The following is a 19,729-nucleotide window of genomic DNA, read 5'->3' as shown; positions in this document are numbered from 1 at the left end:
GGGCCTTCAGCAATTTTTGACTAGAGGCTGGTAAGTAGCCTTGGTACACGCTCTCTGTTTGTTGGACTGAATTATCCGATTAACCAGGAGATAACCGACGACAAGGATCATGATGGCAGCGCGGTTTCGTTCATCAGGCAATACTGTGTGTACACAGCGTACCATGCGTCTCTGCATGCACCATACCCTGATATGTGCCGCCACGCTCTGTAGCCCAAAGTAGGAGAGAGGGTCGCAAGTATCAGACTTCGACCTGCTGGCTGGAGTTTCCCCCGTCAGGCACCCATCTGGTTCAAGCCGTCAGCCAATCTCCACAGCTTAATAAATAGTAACGTCTAACTGAGCCAGTTAGTTAGATGCGTACACTTGGTGCAGTAGGAACTTTATTTAGTTTGATGCATACACTTGTTCTTTTTTGGTAGCCCTTTTGTAATGATGGCTGATGTTTGGTTTGGAAGAGAGAGCTGCGTCTTCACTCTTCTGGCATGCTTACTGCTTCTGTTGCACCCCCAGCCCTGGTTGCTGTTGCTGTTGTTTTCAATGTACAATCAGTAGTATATTTCGTCTGTTGGTTGAATAAATGTGTTGTTAGAACGACAAACACAATGTTTTGGAAGTCGTTGCATGGTTTGATCCTTTAGTGCCCCGTACCGTACGTAGCGCATACTATTTATCGTACGGAACACATTTTTTTTAAAACTCGGAACACATTTTCCACTTGTTGATAACATGCAGCCCACTGATGAAGGCCCAATAGAGAATCCCATAATTAACTGGAACGGAGGCTCTCACATGAATCCGGCCCAGGTACATGCTCATGGTCCCGTAAACATAAATAAGTAAATAAATAAATAAAGCTAAATGCTCATGCACCAGTTCTTTGGGAAAATAGCTAGCCCAGTATTTCTTTTTGAAGAATACCCAAGCTAGGCCTAATTGTTTTCTCTGAATTACTGGGCTGCAAATCTTTCAAGACGAGGAGGGATGCATTCCGGCCTAGCTTAAGAGTATGGTCAATGTCTGTTAAAAGTAATATCAAAAGGGGTTGAAAATTCCAAAAGATTTATAGCAAATGGGATATAAGTTTCTTTTTTTGTTTTTGTTCTTCACTGATATCTTATACGTATTTCATTGGATTTAACATGACATAGTACTAATTTATTTTTAAATTTGTTTTACTTTGGCTATTAATTTTTGGATTAAGAATATTTCGTTCCCCAGCAAAAATTTGCGAATTTTCAAAATTTCCCACATATTTAGTTAATTTTTTGACCCTGGTACTGACCACAAAATGGCCAGCAATTCTAAAAATGGAAAATGGGCTGCAATAAATTCCATATGAATTAGAAATTGAGTAAAAAAATATAAAAATAATAGCAAATGGGCTGTACACACCACGGATTTCGAGGCTGACTTGTTTACGCAAGGCTTTGGCAGTGAACACACGATTCTAGCAGCAGTTAGTGTTAGATGTCCATCCAACGACCGACGTGCTTCTTTAATCTCTGATCTTCCTGCTCCATCTGCCTAAACTAGCGCCGGCGGGACTGCCTGCTCCCTCCTCTTCTGGCCTGCTGTGATGCCGCGTAGGCTTCCCCGGCCCACCCTACTCCCTCCGCTGGCCTGGCCGCATGCAATCAACTGCCTCCTTATTACGCGAAAAAAATGATTCCTCCCACTGACAACTGGGGCGCAGCGGTTGGGAGGCTGACCTGTGGGCCTACTAAGTTGACGCGTGCGCAGGGCTTGTCAACTTAGTCAACAAACGATTCTAGCAGCAGTAACCGTTGGATTTGAATCGAACGGTCTTGCTGCTTCTTCAATCGCTACTCTTCTTGCATCAGCCACCCAAACCAGCGCCGGGGAGACCGCCTGCTCCTGCCTCCAGTGGCCGGCTGTGCTGCCGATGAGGCCTCATCGCCCCCTACTACTCCCACCGCTAGCCAGGCCCTGCGGCGACGGCAGCCTCACACCGCAGCCGAACCAGTGAACCCTCGTACTCCTCTCCGCGTGGGCATCCACTGCCGCATCTTCCCCGGCTCCATGTCGTCCCCTTGCTAGGCCTCGCCGTTGTCCACCGCCTTGGTGCTCTCGGCGCGTCGTGGTCATCGTGGTCAACGACATTCCATCTGGAGAGTACTGTACGTGGAGAGGCTGACAGCTGGGTCCACGGCCACAACCCGGTTTTTTTGTAATTTGCCAAGTAAGTCGCTTTCTCAGGCCTGTTGGGCTGCAAATCTTTCAAGACGAGGAGGAGAGCTTTCATTCGGCTGGCCGAGAAAATGGCCCATCAGTAATGAGAAATGGGATGTACATTTTTAAAACACATCAAACCGGCAATTAGTTTCAAATATCTTTTTTTCATTTTGAGATTTGAAATTACATTAATTTTTATGCGTGTAGAATTTGTTGGATTTTATATTGATATACATTTATTTTTAAAATTAGTTTGAATGTGAGTCGAAATATCGGGATTAAAAACAGTTCGGACCGCTCCGAAATATGTAAAATTTCGTATAATTTTTTAACCATGGCCACAATATGGGCTGTAATGCTAACAAAAAGAATATGGGCTCCAAAAAAACCTTAATAATTAGCAAATGGGCTGTAAATTATTAGAAATAATGGCAGATGGGTTGTATGCTGTTTCCCACAGATTTGAGGCTTTCCTAAAAAAAGGTTGACGCACAAGCAGTGACTGTTGGATGGTCATCCAACGGCCGTCGTGCTTCTTCAATCTCTCCTCTTCCTGCTCCAGCCGCTCAAACAGGCGCCGGTGGGACTGCCTGCTCCCTCCTCAACGCGGCCGACTCTACTGCCGCGCAGGCCTCACCGCCCCACTGTACTCCCATCGCTGGCCTAGCCATCCCTCTACTCACCCACACTTGCTGTTATTCTCCAGCGACGGCGAGGCCTCGTACAGTCGTACTCCCCTCTGCGTGGTAAACAACTGCCGAGTCTTCCCTACCTCCGTGTCGTTCCCTTCCTAGGCCTCGCCGTCGTCCACCGCCCTGGTGCTCTCGGCGCGGCCTGGTCAACGTGATCAACGACCGACATGCATCTGAAGTGGACTTTACGTGGAGAGGCCGACAGCTGGGTCCACGGCCGCACGCAAGGAAATGCCTCCTTATTACGCGCAAAATAATGATTCCTCCACCTGACATTAGGGACCCACCGAAAGGGCCTCTGTATTTCGCGAAAAAAATGTTACCGCCGCTGACAGCTCGGACCCACCAGCTATATCTTCGCACGCAAGGAAGTGCCTCCTTATTACGCACAAAAAAATGAATACCCCCCTGCTAGCTGGGACCCACCTTGGTGGGAGGCAGACTTGTGGGCCTACTAAGTTGACGGGGACGGAGGGCTTTGTCAACTTAGTCAATATGCATGATTCTAGCTCCAGTGACCGTACGATGTCCATCCAACGGCTGTAGTGCTTCTTCAACCTCTAGTCTTCTTGCTCCAGCCGCCCAAACCAGCGCCGGTTGTGCCTCATGCTCCTGCCTCCCGTGGCCGGCTGCGATGCGGCGGAGGCCTCACCGCCCCCTACTACTCCCACCGCTGGCCAGGCCATCCCCCTACTCACCCACACCCCCTGTTATTCTGCGGCGACGACAGCCTCACACTGCAGCGAACCAGTGAACCCTCGTACTCCTCTACGCGTGGGCATCCACTGCCGCGTCTTCCCCGGCTCCGCATCGTCCCCTTCCTAGGCCTCGCCGTCGTCCACCGCCCTGGTGCTCTCGGCGCGGCGTGGTCAACATGGTCAAGGAACGGCTTCCATCGGACATGGACTGTACGTGGAGAGGCTGACAGCTGGGTCCACGGCCGCAGCAAGGAAGTGCCTCCTTATTACGTGCAAAATAATTATTCCTCCACCTAACAGCAGGGACCCACTGGACGGGCCACCATATTTCGCGAAAAAAACGTTTGCCCCTGACTGCTGGGACCCACCAGCTACATCTTCGCACGCAAGGAAGTGCCTGACAGTCGAGACCCACCTGGTCGAAGCGTACGTAGCTTTGTCATTCTGGTCGCGAACGTGTACGTACATACTGGTCGATGTAGAGGCGCGCACGTGTCGTAGTAGAGGCACGCACGTAGCATGTACACGTAAGTACAGCGGCCAGGGTGCAAGAAAGAAAATACGGCCACGTATGTGTACATACGGGCGGGGTCTCGAATGCCTACTCGCGCATACGTACGGCGAGGGCTCGTTGAGATGGCTGGGTCGGAACGGAGAAACAGCATCGTTGTCGTGTTCATGGGGAGGCAACGGAATGCGTCGTGTTCATCGGGAGGCAACGCGGCTGGGTCGGAACGGAATGCGTGGTTGTGTTCATCGGGAGGGCTTGGACGGAAGAGGCGATGGAAACGAGGCCTGGCGTACCGCACAACGGAGGAAACGGACCTCCTACGATCGAAACGGGGGTCCTGTTGATCGGGAGGGGTGTGGCGTACCGCAAAACGGAGGAAACGGACTTGTGTTGGAGAGCTATGGTCGAAACGGGGCTCCTGTTCATCGGGAGGGGTGTGGTGTACCGCAAAATGGGACTCCACGGGATACTATTCATCTCCACTGTCGACCCCCTCCAGCCTCCACGAGCTACTGTTCATCCACCATCGACCTCCTCCAGCCTCCACCTGTGACTGTTCATCCACGGGCTCCTGTTCATCCAACCTCCACCGCGCGCTACTCCACCGGCAACTGTTCAACCACCCCTCTCCACGGGCTCCTGTTCAACCACCCCTCCACGATCTACTATTCATCCTGCCCTCCACCATCTACTGTTCATCCAGCCCTCCACGGGGTGGTCCTGTTCATCTAGCCCTCCACGGGGTCCTGTTCATCCACCCCCAACCGGCTCGATCGATCGGGGTCCTGTTCATCCAGAGGCAACACCACGGGGTCCTGTTCGTCCACCCCCACCGGGAACTGTTCATCCAACCCCCCCCCCCCCCCCCCGCGCAACGCTCACTGTTCATCCAGTCATCCAGAGGAAGCATCGATCGGCTTCAGTTAGCAGCAGTAGCCAAGGAATCGCTCGATCGGGTTCAATTAACAGCCATCGATCGATCGCTCGGGTTCAGTAACGCGTAGCCTGCAGTGCAATCGCTCGGGTTCAGTTAGAGCCCAGTGCCTCGCTTGGGTTCAGTTAGAACCAATGCCTCGCACCACGCGCGTACGTGTACGAGAGAAACGCGCATCGCTCGGTCCCCGACCTCCCACCGTAACCGGGAACTCCCCGAAATTTTCCTCCCCCTCGCTTCTAACACGGTTTTTTCTGTCATGGATGGCCCAAAGAATGTCATGCAGCTGCGTCTCCGGCCCACCCAGGACAAAAAGCCCATTTTCGGTCATGATTTTTTGTCATAGAAGTAGGAGCCCACCACATCTATGATGATACCGGGTTTTATCACAATTATCGTCATAGAAGTGTCATATGTATGACAGAAAAAAAATTGTTCGGCCCAAAATGTCACGGATGTGTCTTTTTTTTGTAGTGCTAGGAGTAGTAGCTAGGGATCGAGTGTGCGAGATGAACCGGAGAAAGTAAATGCAGAGAAATGAAATGCAAAAAAAACGGAGGGATGTGATGGTTGCTTGTCCGTTTATTTTACAAGGGCACTTATTACTGAGAGTGGTTGGGTTTTGTGATATGACGGCTTTACTGCCGTGCCACAAGCGGGGTCAGACTCCCGTGCAGGGCCGCCCTCTACACTAGTACTACATCGGTCGTGGTTTATCCCCCATTGAATTTGACTGAAGATTTAACTGAAAAAATGTTAGTGCATGTTAACAAAAACAATATTGTTGGATTCGTATTTGAACATAGTTTTCAATGATATAATTTTAGGTGACATGCATCAGCATTTATCATACTATATATAATGTTAGTTCAATTTTTGGTCGTACTAATCTATAGTAAGGTGCACGTGCATTGCACGGAAGAGTGAAATGCGTTGATCGAGGAGTTGTTTATTTTGACAAATGATGTGGGGGTCATCTCATGTGTAATGGGTATCGACAGGTTTCTTCGGATATTATTTCATCTCTAGAGCTCACAAACATGCTGGTGAAATAGATAAAAAAGTATCTTTTGCAAACAAAAGTGTTCAACTGTTCAACCTGCATCCAAAACTTGTGAAGAAATAATACTTATTGTGCTTTGCAAGAAATCATCTTCAAGAATTAGTTTTTTAGTATCCATTGTTATACATGTTGGCTACAGATGACATGGCACTTTCTTATAGTCAACAGTTGGCTATACTATTTAAGTATTAACCATGCCCTTATACACCTAGACGGAGGGATTAAATCAGGATGACTTGGAAGGGGGCAGAGGAGATGTAAGAAATGGTTCATCATAAGTCTTTCACCAGTACTATAGTAAAAATTCATACATGGAAGATTCTAGACTAAACCATAAATGGATACACTTTTATTCATGCGCGATACTCCAATAGAGCAAGATCATGCATGGAAGTATCCACATGCTTAGACAGCGGATTATATTGAGCGAAGACTAATGATCAACATTTAACTTGGTAATGCAGATGTCCAGGTGAACCTCCTTGGAATCCCCGTGCACATTGTTGGGGGTCAAATAATACCATGCGTCTTTCATGTCCACATCGGCGGGAAGGTCCCAACTCGGCAGAGTCCAAGTCAGCTTGACATAGCCAGTGTCGCCGCCCACATACATCCAAGGGGTAATAATAGTGAGCACGCACCCGTACATAAGCCTCGTGTCAGTGTCAGCGTCAGCAGCGTCACCCCTGACGCACAGTACAGAGACGGGGCGGCGGCCTGCACGGGCCTCGCCGGTGCCCATGATCAAGAGGAAGACGCTGCCATCCTCCTCCGAGACTAGCAGGCGGCGGTGATCCTGCAGCGAATCCAGCACGGTGAATGGGTAGCACGTGTCGTACTTGATGTTCTCCACCAAGGGCCAGTAGTGATCGTCGCACTCCTGCGTGAGGTGATGCACGATGTCCGCCGGCGAGCCCCAAAACGGCATCGGGCACTCATAGCAGTAGACGAAGGGCTCCTTGGAAGCATCGACCAGGCCGTCCATGAAACGTGAGTGGCTGTAGGGGATATTCCGCCAGTTGAATATATGAGAAAGTTACTACGAGATTTAGTGCGAATAAGCACAAAATAAATCATGACTGCTATAACAGAGATTAAACTAATCATGTGGACTAGCATAGTAGATGAACAGATCGAATCTAGGACACATACTAGAAACATAAATTCTACCATGATTTCGAACAGGAAGGACAGAAACACATATGGTGCAATGGGAGTAGCACCGTTGGCGTTGAGGTTGTCGCCCATGTCATTGAGGAAGAGGTTGCCAAGGTCAGGGAATAAGTCGTCGTCGGTGAAGCCATCGCTGCCAGCAGTCATGAGAGTGTGCTCCCCAAATTTCAACAGCGCCCGCCGAATGGAGCGCGGGAGGGAGTGGCTGTAGGGGACGGTTGCGGCCGCCGGATGGAGCGCAGGAGTAGCCCACGAAGCAGTAGATGGTGCTCCTCCCTAGTCTCTATTCTTATCTCTATCTCTACTACTCTTCTTTGTTTTTTTATAATATACTTGTTGTATCTATCAAATCGAATAGTATTGCACTGTCCGCTGCACGCTCGGCTGAACACGCCTCCTCGCCTCCATCAAGCCCCTCCGTTAAACCCGCATGCAAACCGAGAAATCTACTCCGGCCCGCAGGAGGAAATTGGCCGGTTGCCGTTGGAGAATAATAGAGTCACGTCTGGTCCATTTGAGTTAATTGCGTGTATGATTCTCCCTCTACAAAAAGTTAATTGCATCCTTAATCTTGTATTCTAAGTACTCTGTGGGTTCCACTCTTAGTACAGTGTACATGACTTGGAGGCTGGCTACAGATTTGTACACAAAGTTAAAAAGAAGCAAATCCATCCTTAATCTTGTATTCTAAGTACTCTGTGGGTTCCACTACCAGTACAGTAGCGAAAGAAGTATATATTAAAAAAAGCTAAAGTTTAGGATAGAATTCGAACTCAGGTCATCGCGCTGCGAGCATCCGGCCCGGACCAGTACACTAGGTGTTGGTTGCGGAGAATGCAAGAGATAACCCTTTATAACAATGAGCCCGTCCGTTGCAACGGATCCAAAGCAGAATAATACATATTCACAAATTTGAAATAAAACAGTTTACTTTTGATATACATATCACTAAAAATATCTTATGTTGCACTCCAAATATATTCTTTGGGCTGTTTTGATGAAGTAAGGGAGGAATGTGGTTGGTTTGAAGATACTAAGGGGTTTTGTGTAAACTGGAGCAGAGAAGTGGGAATTGTTGCAAAAGGCCATAACTTACATCACAGTCGTTAGATGCAGATCTAATGGTCAGAAATGGCGGATGGCAGACACACCATCATCACCAACTGAGTCTTTTATAGGAGTAGGAGTAGAGAAAAAACCGAGTTGGTGATGATGGTGTGCCTGCCATCTTATAATATAGACTGTCCGATCTATATCTGATGGATAGAAAGCAAACTATGAGAATTTTACAAAAGATACCTGCACCTCTCTCCATATTTATAGATAAGCCCTTGCCTCGTTCATCCTTATCTCCCACAACCTCATTGTTGAGCAATTAAAAAAGGAAGTCTTTGGAAAAATCTGGCATGGTGGCCCGCTGCCGGCGCCGTCCATCCCCATGCCTCCGCTCAGTCCGACCACCAGTCACCACCACGCCCCACTCCTCCTCACCTCTATCATCTTTCTTGAGATATCATTTTTTCGATGAAGTGGTCGACATACCATTTTCCGATAAAATTCTCAAGATATCATTAGTTTTTACACATGGGATTACTCCTGCATGGGTCAATCATAACAGGTGTTTTGTAAAAAAAATGAATCTTGATGTTCCGTGCAATGCACGAGCATCTTGCTAATTTTTTTGCATATAATTCCGAACACCACGTAGACATGGTCTTTGACCATTTTACAACTATGTTAGTATCATTGTTAGTGGTCAGCCGGTGCAAGTTATAGCCCCGGGTGTTTTAACCTTTTTTTTAGTAATGACATCTGGCCATTGTTCGCCACGAGCTCAATCCTGGCGAATTCCACGTAACCGTCATATTTCCATCCGACGATGGCCTGTTTTTAAGCCATAGTATTTTACAAAACCGCCACCCTTACACATGTATTGTAACTGTGTCGCGAGCGTTTGCAACTGCCATGTCTCCCAGCGAATGTTTGCTGGGGATTGGAGTTAACACCGATGGCGGTTCGTAGTCGTTCCATGCTCGGGCATTGAACTTTGTAACTATTTTTAGATTAGAATATACTACTCCTCCAGTCCTACTCCACTACTACTCTACTCAAGCAAGTTAGGGCATAGTAGTAGGTATTGTAGGGAGTACCAGTACTGTGATCACTCAAGCAAGTTGTCTGGCATCGATATGACCCTATGCTGCTGGTATGTGTCTCGTAAGTCAAGCGGCATGCTATAGTCATCGTCACATGTCCACTTCCCGCAGCACATATTCGCTTCTCCATCTTTGTCCGCACATAATCTCGTCCAATCTTCCATCCCCGCTAAGGCGCCTCCCCCCTCGTCCGAAACCCAAGCACTAACAATGGCAGAACCGAGCAGCGTCCGCGAAAGAGTGGCTGGAATTCACTCCCCACAGAGGTAATCAAGCTCATTGTTTCGCGTGAGGACAATCTCAGTACCATGCCGCTCGCCGTGTGCTCGTCGGGGCTGTACCGTTTACTCAAAGCCCTTAGGACGGAGCTTTTTAAGCCAGATCCTTTCTTGCTGATGCCGCCTGATCTTCAGAAACGGCGTGTCACGCAGCATAATGATCGTAGGGTGGCGAGCATCAACCCCCTTAACTATGATCCGATCCCCATCACCCTCAACTACATTAACGGTATGTACTGGGTCGGCATGAACACGTCTTGGATGGTGCTCGTCGACGATCGCGGCAGCTGCAGGCTCGTGGAGGTCTACACCCGGTGATTGATCCCCCTTCCTTCAATTAACATTGCACTGCTTTGGCACCGCGGCCCAGAATACTCGGAATCTTACAGTAGCCAACATGATACCAAGTTTGATTTGCTCAAGGTTGTAATCTGCCATGTGCCCACAAGATCTGTGAATTATAAAGACTTCAGGCTAATTGCGTTCTTCAACCGCGGTCTCACCTATCTGACAGGTCAATACGGTAAGTGGATAAATATGCACGTCCATCGCAGGATCATACATCCTCCACGGTTCTCTGATGCCATTGAACACAAGGGCTTCATTTACGCTGTCGAGTCCTTCTATGGCTGGATGTATTGCTGGCCTACTCCAGTCATCGCTACAAACGGCTGTTACAGCAGTATGTTACTTTCCTATGATGTCATGATGGCTTTCTTATATTACTGTCAACATTTACTGAAAAAACATTCATGCTCATAACATGTTGTTCTTAAGATTGACTACATTAAGAGCCCTTTTTTTATTTGACTCCAACTTGATATGATGTTGTAGGCCGCCTGGTGTCCCTACCCTTCCTAATCCCAGAACCTTCCAAAGAAAAGCGGCATGGCAGTTGTAGGTGGTTCCTGGCTCGATCAGACGACGGTGAACGATTGATGATCATTCGCACGTACCGGACATGTTGTTTCGTGGAATACAATCACAGTCACTGCAAGGTCTTTGAGCAGGATCCCAGCTTCTCTGGGCCTTTAGGAATTTTTGACTAGAGGCTGGTAAGTAGCCTTGGTACACACTCTCTGTTTCTCGAACTGAATTATCCGATTAACCAGGAGATAACCGACGGCAAGGATCATGATGGCAACACGGTTTCGTTCATCAGGCAAAACTGTGTGTGCATAGCGTACCATGCGTCTCTGCATGCACCATACCCTGATATGTGCTGCCACGCGCTGCAGCCCAAAGTAGGAGAGAGGGTCGCAAGTATCAGACTTTGACCTACTGGCTGGAGTTTCCCCCGTCAGGCACCCATCTGGTTCAAGCCGTCAGCCAATCTCCACAGCTTAATAAATAGTAACATCTAACTGAGCCAGTTAGTTAGATGTGTACACTTGGTGTAGTAGGATCTTTATTTAGTTTGATGCATACACTTGTGCTTTTTTGGTAGCCCTTTTGTAATGATGGCTGATGTTTGGTTAGGAAGAGAGAGCTGCGTCTTTACTCTTCTGGCCTGCTTACTGCTTCTGTTGCACCCCCAGCCCCTGCTGCTGTTTTCAATGTACAATCAGTAGTATATTTCGTGTGTTGGTTGAATAAATGTGTTGTTAGAATGACAAACATAATGTTTTGGAAGTCGTTGCATGGTCCGATCCTTTAGTGCCCCGTACCGTACGTAGCGCATACTATTTTTGGTATGGAACACATTTTCCACTTGTTGATAACATGCAGCCCACTGATGAAGGCCCAATAGAGGAGTCCACAATTATCTGGAAGGGAGGCTCTCACATGAATCCAGCCCAGGTACATGCTCAAGTAAATAAATAAATAAAGCTAAATGCTCATGCACCAGGTCTTTAAATTCACGATTTAACAGGAGGGTATTATTTCCTATGATGTCATTACATTTAGTCGATATTATTCTTAGGCAAAGATAGCGACCAGTCTTCTTTCTACCACCATTTTCTTCCTGCAACCAGCGGACCCATGCAAATCGTAGTCAACATCATAAATAGTTTCGGTCCATTTTTATTTTTTAGTAAGATTGTCCAACCCAACCCAGCACATTGGCGACAGCACTTTATCCTCCGCCTTGGTGCACTCGTCGCGGCGCCGCCGTCCGGCCATGTCAACATAGTGAATCGGGAGAGGACTATAGTTGTGAGTATGACAGTGCAGACCCACCAGGTCCACTCCCGAACACAAGCAAGCGCCTCTTTTACTACTCAGATGCACCCCTCGTTTTTTTACTCTAATCCACCCTGCTAATATCTGTGACCCACATCATTTTCAACGTATAGTCAATTAACGACAGAATTGCACAACTTTTTTTTGAGTAGTAATTCGGACGAGCAGGCTATAAACTGGCTTGTGCGGTCTTTGCGGCCCGTCTAACAACATGACCAGCCCAGCAGTTTTTTCTTTGGGAAAATAGGTAGCCCAGTATTTCTTTTTGAAAAATACCCAAGCTAGGCCTATTTGTTTTCTTCGAGTTACTGGGCTGCAAATCTTTCAAGACGAGGAGGGATGCATTCTGGCCTGGCCAAAGAGTATGTTCAGTGTCTGTTAAAAGTAATATCAAAGGGGTTGAAAAATCCAAAAAAATAGCAAATGGGAAATTAGTTTCTTTTTTTGTTTTTGTTCTTCACTGAGATTTTATATTTCATTGGATTTAACATGACATAGTACTACTTTATTTTTAAATTTGTTTTAGTATGGCGACTAACTTTTGGATTAAGAATATTTTGTTCCCCAGCAAAAGTTTGCGAATTTTCAAAATTCCGCACATATTTAGTTCAATTTTTAAACCCTCGTACTGACCAGAAAATGGGCAGCAATTCTAAAAATGGAAAATGGGCTGCAATAAATTCCATATGAATTAGAAAATGAGTAAAAATTATAAAAATAATAGCAAATGGGTTGTACACGCCACAGATTTCGAGGCTGACTTGTTTACGCAAGGATTTGTCAGTCAACACATGATTCTAGCAGCAGTGACTATTGGATGTACATCCAACGGCCGACGTGCTTCTTCAATCTCTGATCTTCCTGCTCCAGCCGCCTAAACTAGCGCCGGTGGGACAGCCTGCTCCCACCTCTTGTGGCCCGCTATGATGCCGCGCAGGCTTCACCGGCCCACCCTACTCCCTCCGCCGGTCTGGCCGCACGCAATCAAGTGCCTCCTTATTACGCAAAAAAATGATTCCTCCCACTGACATCTGGGGCGCACCGGTTGGGAGGCTGACCTGTGGTCCTACTAAGTTGACGCGTACGCAGGGCTTGTCAACTTAGTCAACAAACGATTCTAGCAGCAGTGACCATTGGATTTAAATCGAATGGTCCTCCTGCTTCTTCAATCGCTGCTCTTCTTGCACTAGCCTCCCAAACCAGCACCGGCGAGACCGCCTGCTCCTACCTCCCGTGGCCGGTTGTGCTTCCGCGGAAGCCTCACCGCCCCCTACTACTCCCACCGCTGGCCAGGCCCTGCGGCGACGGCAGCCTCACATTACAGCCGAACTAGTGAACCCTCGTACTCCTCTCTATGTGGGCATCCACTGCCGCGTCTTCCCAGGCTCCGCGTCATCCCCTTCCTAGGCCTCGTCGTCGTCCACCGCCATGATGCTCTCGGCGCGGCGTGGTTAACATGGTCAAGGAACGACTTCCATCGAAAGAGTACTGTACGTGGAGAGGCTGACAGCTGGGTCCACGGCCGCAGCAAGGAAGTGCCTCCTTATTACGCGGAAAATAATGATTCCTCCACCTGACATTAGGGACCCACCGGACGGGCCACCATATTTCGCAAAAAAAACATTTCCCCCTGACTGCTAGGACCCACCAGCTACATCTTCGCACGCAAGGAAGTGCGTCCATATTACGGGCAAAAAAAATGATTCACCCCCTGACTGCTGGGACCCACCAGCTACATCTTTGCACGCAAGGAAGTGTCTGACAGTCGGGACCCACCCGGTCGAAGCATACGTAGCGTTGTCATTCGGGTCACGAACGTGTATGTACATACTGGTCGATCGGTCTGTCTGCAGGCTGCAGCGATGAACCGTGGCCGTGCAAGGAAGGGCACGTGTGGTAGTAGAGGCGCGCATGTGTGGTAGTATGTACACATACGTACAACGGCCAGGGTGCAGGAAAGTAAATATGGCCACGTACGTAGATACGGGCGGGGTCTCGAAAGCCTACTCGCGCATACGTACGGCCAGGGCTCATGTACATGGCTGTGGGTAGGTCGGAACGGAGAAACTGCGTCATCGTCGTGTTCATGGGGAGGCAACAGAATGCATCATGTTCATCGGGAGACAATGGAACACGTGTTGTTCATCGGGAGCCAACCGGCTTGGACGGAATAGGCGATGCAAACGAGGCATGGCGTACCGCAGAATGGAGGAAACGGCCTTGTGTTCGACTGGCCATGGTGGAAACGAGATCCTGTTCATCAGGAGGGGTCTGGCGTACCGCAAAATGGGGGAAACGGGCCTCCTACGACCGAAACGGGGTCCTGTTGATCAGGAGGGGTGTGGCGTACAACAAAATGGAGGAAACGGACTTGTGTTGGAGCGCTAAGATCGAAACGAGGGTCCTGTTCATCGGGAGGGGTGTGGCGTACCGCAAAACGGGACTCCACGAGATACTATTCATCTCCACCGTGGACCTCCTCCAGCCTCCACGGGCTACTGTTCATCCACCGTTGACCTCCTCCAGCCTCCACCTATGACTGTTCATCCACGGGCTCCTGTTCATCCAGCCTCCACCGCGCGCTCCTCCGCCGGCTACTATTCAACCAGCCCTCTCCACGGGGGTCCTGTTAAACCACCCCTCCACGGGCTACTGTTCATCCAGCCCTCCACCGGCTACTGGTCAAGCAGTCCTCCATGGGGTCCTGTTCATCCGGCCCTCCACGGGGTCCTGTTCATCCACCGGCTCGATCGATCGGGGTACTATTCATCCAGCGGCAACGGCCTCTACTACCACGGGTTCATGTTCATCCAACCCCCACTGAGAACTGTTCATCCAAACCCCCCAACAACGCTCACTATTCATCCAGAGGCAGCATCGATCGGCTTCAGTTAGCAGCAGTAGTGAAGGAATCGCTCGATCGGGTTTAGTTAACAGCAAGGGATCGATCGATGGCTCGGGTTTAGTAACGCGTAGCCTGCAGTGCAATCGCTCGGATTTAGTTAGAGCCCAACGCCTCGCTCGGGTTCAGTTAGAGCCCAACGCCTCGCACACACGCGCGTACGTATGAGAGAAACGCGCATCGCTTGGCACCCGACCACCCATCGTAACCAGGAACTCCCCCGATATTTTCCTTGCCCTTGCTTCTACCACGGTTTTCTCCGTCATGGATGGCCCAAAGAATGTCATGCAGGTGCGTCTCTGGCCCGCCCAGGACGAAAAGCCCCATTTTCTGTCATGATTTTTTGTCATAGAAGTAGGAGCCCACCACATCTATGATGATATCGGGTTTTGTCACAATTATCGTCATAGAAGTGTCATAAGTATGACAGAAAAAATTTTGTTTGGCCCAAAATGTCACGGATGTGTCTTTTTTTGTAGTGTTGCTTTGATGTGATGTTCTTGTATGCATCATCTCTTGCCATGAGTAGCATCATGTAGCCTTGTCATGCATCATACTTGGTTGAGCATCTTGTCATGTTTATGTGCTTGTGTGTTTACCATGTTGTTTGCTTCTATCCGGTTGTGCTTCTTCTCGTTAGTTCCTGTTTCGTTGCAATCGTGAGGATTCGTCCAGCTACGCTTGGTTTGTCTTCGTGGCTTCGTCTTCTTCATGGACTCGTTCTTCTTCCTAGCGGGATTTCAGACTAGATGACCGTCACCTTGGATCTCACTACTATCTTTGCTATGCTAGTTGTCTCGATGCTATCGTTATGTCACGCTGCCTACCACTTGTTTATCAAGCCTCCCAAATTGCCATGATAGCCTCTAACCTTTTTACCTTTCCTAGCAAACTGTTGTTTGGCTATGTTACCGCTTTGCTCAACCCCTCTTATAGCGTTGCTAGTTGCAGGTGCAGTTGCAGGTTGTTCCATGTTGGGACATGGATATCATGGGATATCACAATATCTATTATTTAATTAATGCACATATATACTTGGTAAAGGGTGGAAGGCTCGGCCTTATGCTTGGTGTTTTGTTCCACTCTTGCCGCCCTAGTTTCCGTCATACCCTAACACGGTGAGGGTTTATGGACCCCTCTTGACAGTTCGCTTTGAATAAAACTCTTCCAGCAAGGCCCAACATTGGTTTTCCATTTGTTCAACATAATAACTAAACTTGATATTAAATTTGACGCATAGGGAGTTAGCGCTACCCGAGGAGTAATTCCACATAAACAGGGGGGCCAGTGCTTATGGCGTTGGTCCCAAACTAGAGCACTGTGCGGGGCCGCCCCGGGGCAACCTGGGTTATTTTCTTGGCACCTGTAGGCGTAGCTCATCCGGACGTGGCCTGAGACGAGATATGCGTGGCTACTATTAGGGTGTCGGCACACCAGGAGGTCTTGCTAGATTAGTTTTACCATTGTCGAAATGTCTTGTGCGCCGGGATTCCGAGTCTGAACGGAGGGTCCCATGATGGAGGATTGTCTCCGCTGATCATGAGCTTCTCATGGGCTAAGTTGGGACACCCCTGCAGGGTTTAAACTTTCGAGAGTCATGCCCACGGTTATGTGGTAGATGGGAATTTGTTAATATCGGTTGTAGTAGACTTGAAGTAAACCTGATTGAAATACACCAACCACATGCGTAACCGTGACTGTCTCTTTTCGGGGAAGTTCGAGAGGAGAACATGGTTGGGTTATGTTTGAACATAAGAAGTTCAGGATCACTTATTGATCATTACTAGTTTGCGACCGTTTGCGTAGTTTCTCATCTTACTCTTGTACTCGTAAGTTAGCCACCATACATTGCTTAGTCGCTTGTTGCAACCTCACCACTTATCCTTTCCATACCCATTATGCTTTGCTAGTCTTGATACCCATGGTAATGGGATTGTTGAGTCCTCGTGGCTCACAGATTACTACAACAACAGTTGCAGGTACAGGTTATGCGATGTTCATGACGTGAGAGCAATGTTTACTTGTTTGGAGTTCTTCTTCTTCGTCGACCTTGGGTTACGTTCCTGGTCAGCAGCCTGGGCTAGCAGGGTGGATGTCGCTTGAGTTTCTGTTTATGGTTCATCCGTAGTCGGATGTTGGTCTCATGTATGATGTTTGATGTATTCATATGGCATTTGTATGCCTTTGTATGTATCCCCAACTATTATGTAATGGTACGATGTAATGGTATCCACCTTGCAAAAGCGTGTCATTATGCAGTTCTATCCTTGGTGGGACCTTCGAGTTCCTTTAGGATAGAGTCGCATATTGGGCGTGACATAAGTGTTATTGTGAATATGGTTAGTTCATAATCTTTAATGAGAACCTGAACATTGGCTAGACATATTTGCAACAACAAGATCAAACAGAGTTTGTAAAAAAGTTTCTTTGTCACTTTCAGCTTGTCAACTGAATTGCTTGAGGACAAGCAATGGGTTAAGCTTGGGGAAGTTGATACGTCTCCATCGTATCTACTTTTCCAAACTCTTTTGCCCTTGTTTTGGACTCTAATTTGCATGATTTGAATGGAACTAACCCATACTGACGCTGTTTTCAGTAGAATTGCCATGGTGTTATTTTTGTGCAGAAATAAAAGTTCTCAGATTGACCTGAAAATTTACGGAGAATATTTCTGGAATATATAAAAAATACTGGCAGAAAAAGATACCAGAGGGGGGCCACCCAGGAGCAACAAGCCCTGGGGGAGTGCCTACCCCCCCCCCCTAGGGCCCGAATGCCATGATTTCAGATCTGAACCTATTATGTTTTCATGAATATATGTGTGTTCTTGATCCTATCTTGCAAGTTGTAGACATCTATTACGAGTTATGATCTGCATACGCTAAGGTGACAATAATTGGGATTCTTTCCGGTGATTACCGTAGTTTGAGGAGTTCATGTATTCACTAAGTGCTAATGCTTTGTTCTGGTTCTCTATTAGAAGGAGGCCTTAATATCCCTTAGTTTCCTTATGGATCCCACTACCACGGGAGGGTAGGACAAAATATGTCATGCAAGTTCTTTTCCATAAGCACGTATGACTATATACGGAATATATGCCTACATTACATTGCTAAATTGGAGCTAGTTCTATGCCACCCTAGGTTATGACTGCTACATGATGAATATTATCCAACACAATTATCCATCGTTGATCCAATGCCTACGAGCTTTTCACATATTGATCTTTGCTAAGTTACTTTTGTTACTTTTGCCACTGTTACCGTTACTTCCATACTAGTTTGCTACTAAAAACTTTGCTGAAGATATTAAGTCTTTCGGGTGTGGTTGAATTGACAACTCAACTGCTAACACTCGTGAATATTCTTTGCTCCCCTTGTGTCGAATCAATAAATTTGGGTTGAATACTCTACCCTCGAAAATGGTTATGATCCCCTATACTTGTGGGTTATCAGTCGGCGCCGCCAACAGATCGCGGCCGCTCCTCCCCTCCCCTACTCCCCTCCGTCGCCTCCCGCGCAGGCGACCGAGGGGCCCTAGCCCTAGCCGCCGGTCGTCCCCGCCCTCCCCTCCCCTTCCTCCACACTCGGTTTCCAATGCCGGCAAAGCCTGTGCGTCCGACGGTGGTGGCGGAGGTACTGCCTCCCCTCTCGGGTCTATGGGTGGCGCAGGACACCTCATCTCGAGGGTGTGATCCTGATCTGGATCGTGGCGGCGATGATCTGGACGATGGTGCCCGGATGGACAACGACGGCATGGCGGCCGGCCGGCGTCTCGGCGGTGGCCTTGGCAACAGGGCTGGCGCAGTCGTTCCCGATCTGGGGTGGACGGCTTGGGTTAGGGGCGGCGGCCCCTGGGATGGCCTCCCTGTCCAGCGGCACAACGGAGCTGGAGGGCTGCCAGGGATCGGACCGGATGGTCGGAGATTCACCGGCGGGTTGGTGCTACGGCTTGCTGCACCGGTGGCCAATGGCGCTGAGCTGCTTCTTCCTCCAACCCATATTGCATGCACTGCGTCTTACCGAACATGGTCGCGCTGCTAGCCGGTTATCGGGTTGGCATGAAGCGGGAGGTGGGGATACGGATTGGGATAGTTCACATGTCCGTTCATGCCGGCCGCGATAGCGACGACACCTGATGGTGCCGCTTTTCTTCTTAGAGATGTCGTTCGGATTTGCCCTACCTTTTCCCACCTCAAGGTCTCTCGGGTGAAAACCCTAAGGCGGTGACGGCGCTCTTGGTGACATGTCCTTCTTAAAGGCATCGTCTTGAGAGCTATGTGCTTGGGTGAGTCGGTAGTTGCAGATGGCGTGCCCCTCTTCCTCCAGGTGGTAGCTATTAGGAGGGAAACCCTAGGTCTGAGTCTCGCGGATCAAATGATGACGGAGACTTTGGTGTCGTTCTCTCTCCTGGGGGCATCATCTTGGAGCAGTGATTCACTAGAGAGGCCAACAGGTGGAGCAGTGTTACATCGACCGCATTGAAGACGGTGGGTCTCAGTGGAGTGGAGCAGTGGAGTCTCCGAGTTGGACGCGGCTTGATCGACACGTGTAGGTTGGTGGAGCTATCTGATGTCATGCTGATGTCGATGGCAGATAGGACTATCAAGATCTATGCAGTGATTCCTCCTGTAGACGGGGTGGCGAAATATGGCGGTGGCGGATCCTTCAGCATGCGCAGGCGGTGGCCTGTTTATCATTCAACTTCTTAGAGTACCTTTGACCTTCAACAGCTTGCATGCCTACAACCAATTTGTAGGAAACACTGGACAAACGCTATTTAATTAAAACAGGAGGAATCATATAGTACCTCCATAGGCCAATATACAAGCCGAGAATCAATTCCAGATTGTAGTTGTATATGTCCTCGAAGTACTGAACGACTGTCATTCTTGTTCCTCTCTCATCAACAGGAAATCTAACAACAACAAAATAACATGAGT

This window comes from Triticum urartu, chromosome 7A, assembly GCF_056163025.1.
Source record: "Triticum urartu cultivar PI428250 chromosome 7A, HENAU_Tu73, whole genome shotgun sequence".
Taxonomy (NCBI): Eukaryota; Viridiplantae; Streptophyta; class Magnoliopsida; order Poales; family Poaceae; genus Triticum; species Triticum urartu.
Note: the sequence above shows the minus strand (reverse complement) of the source record.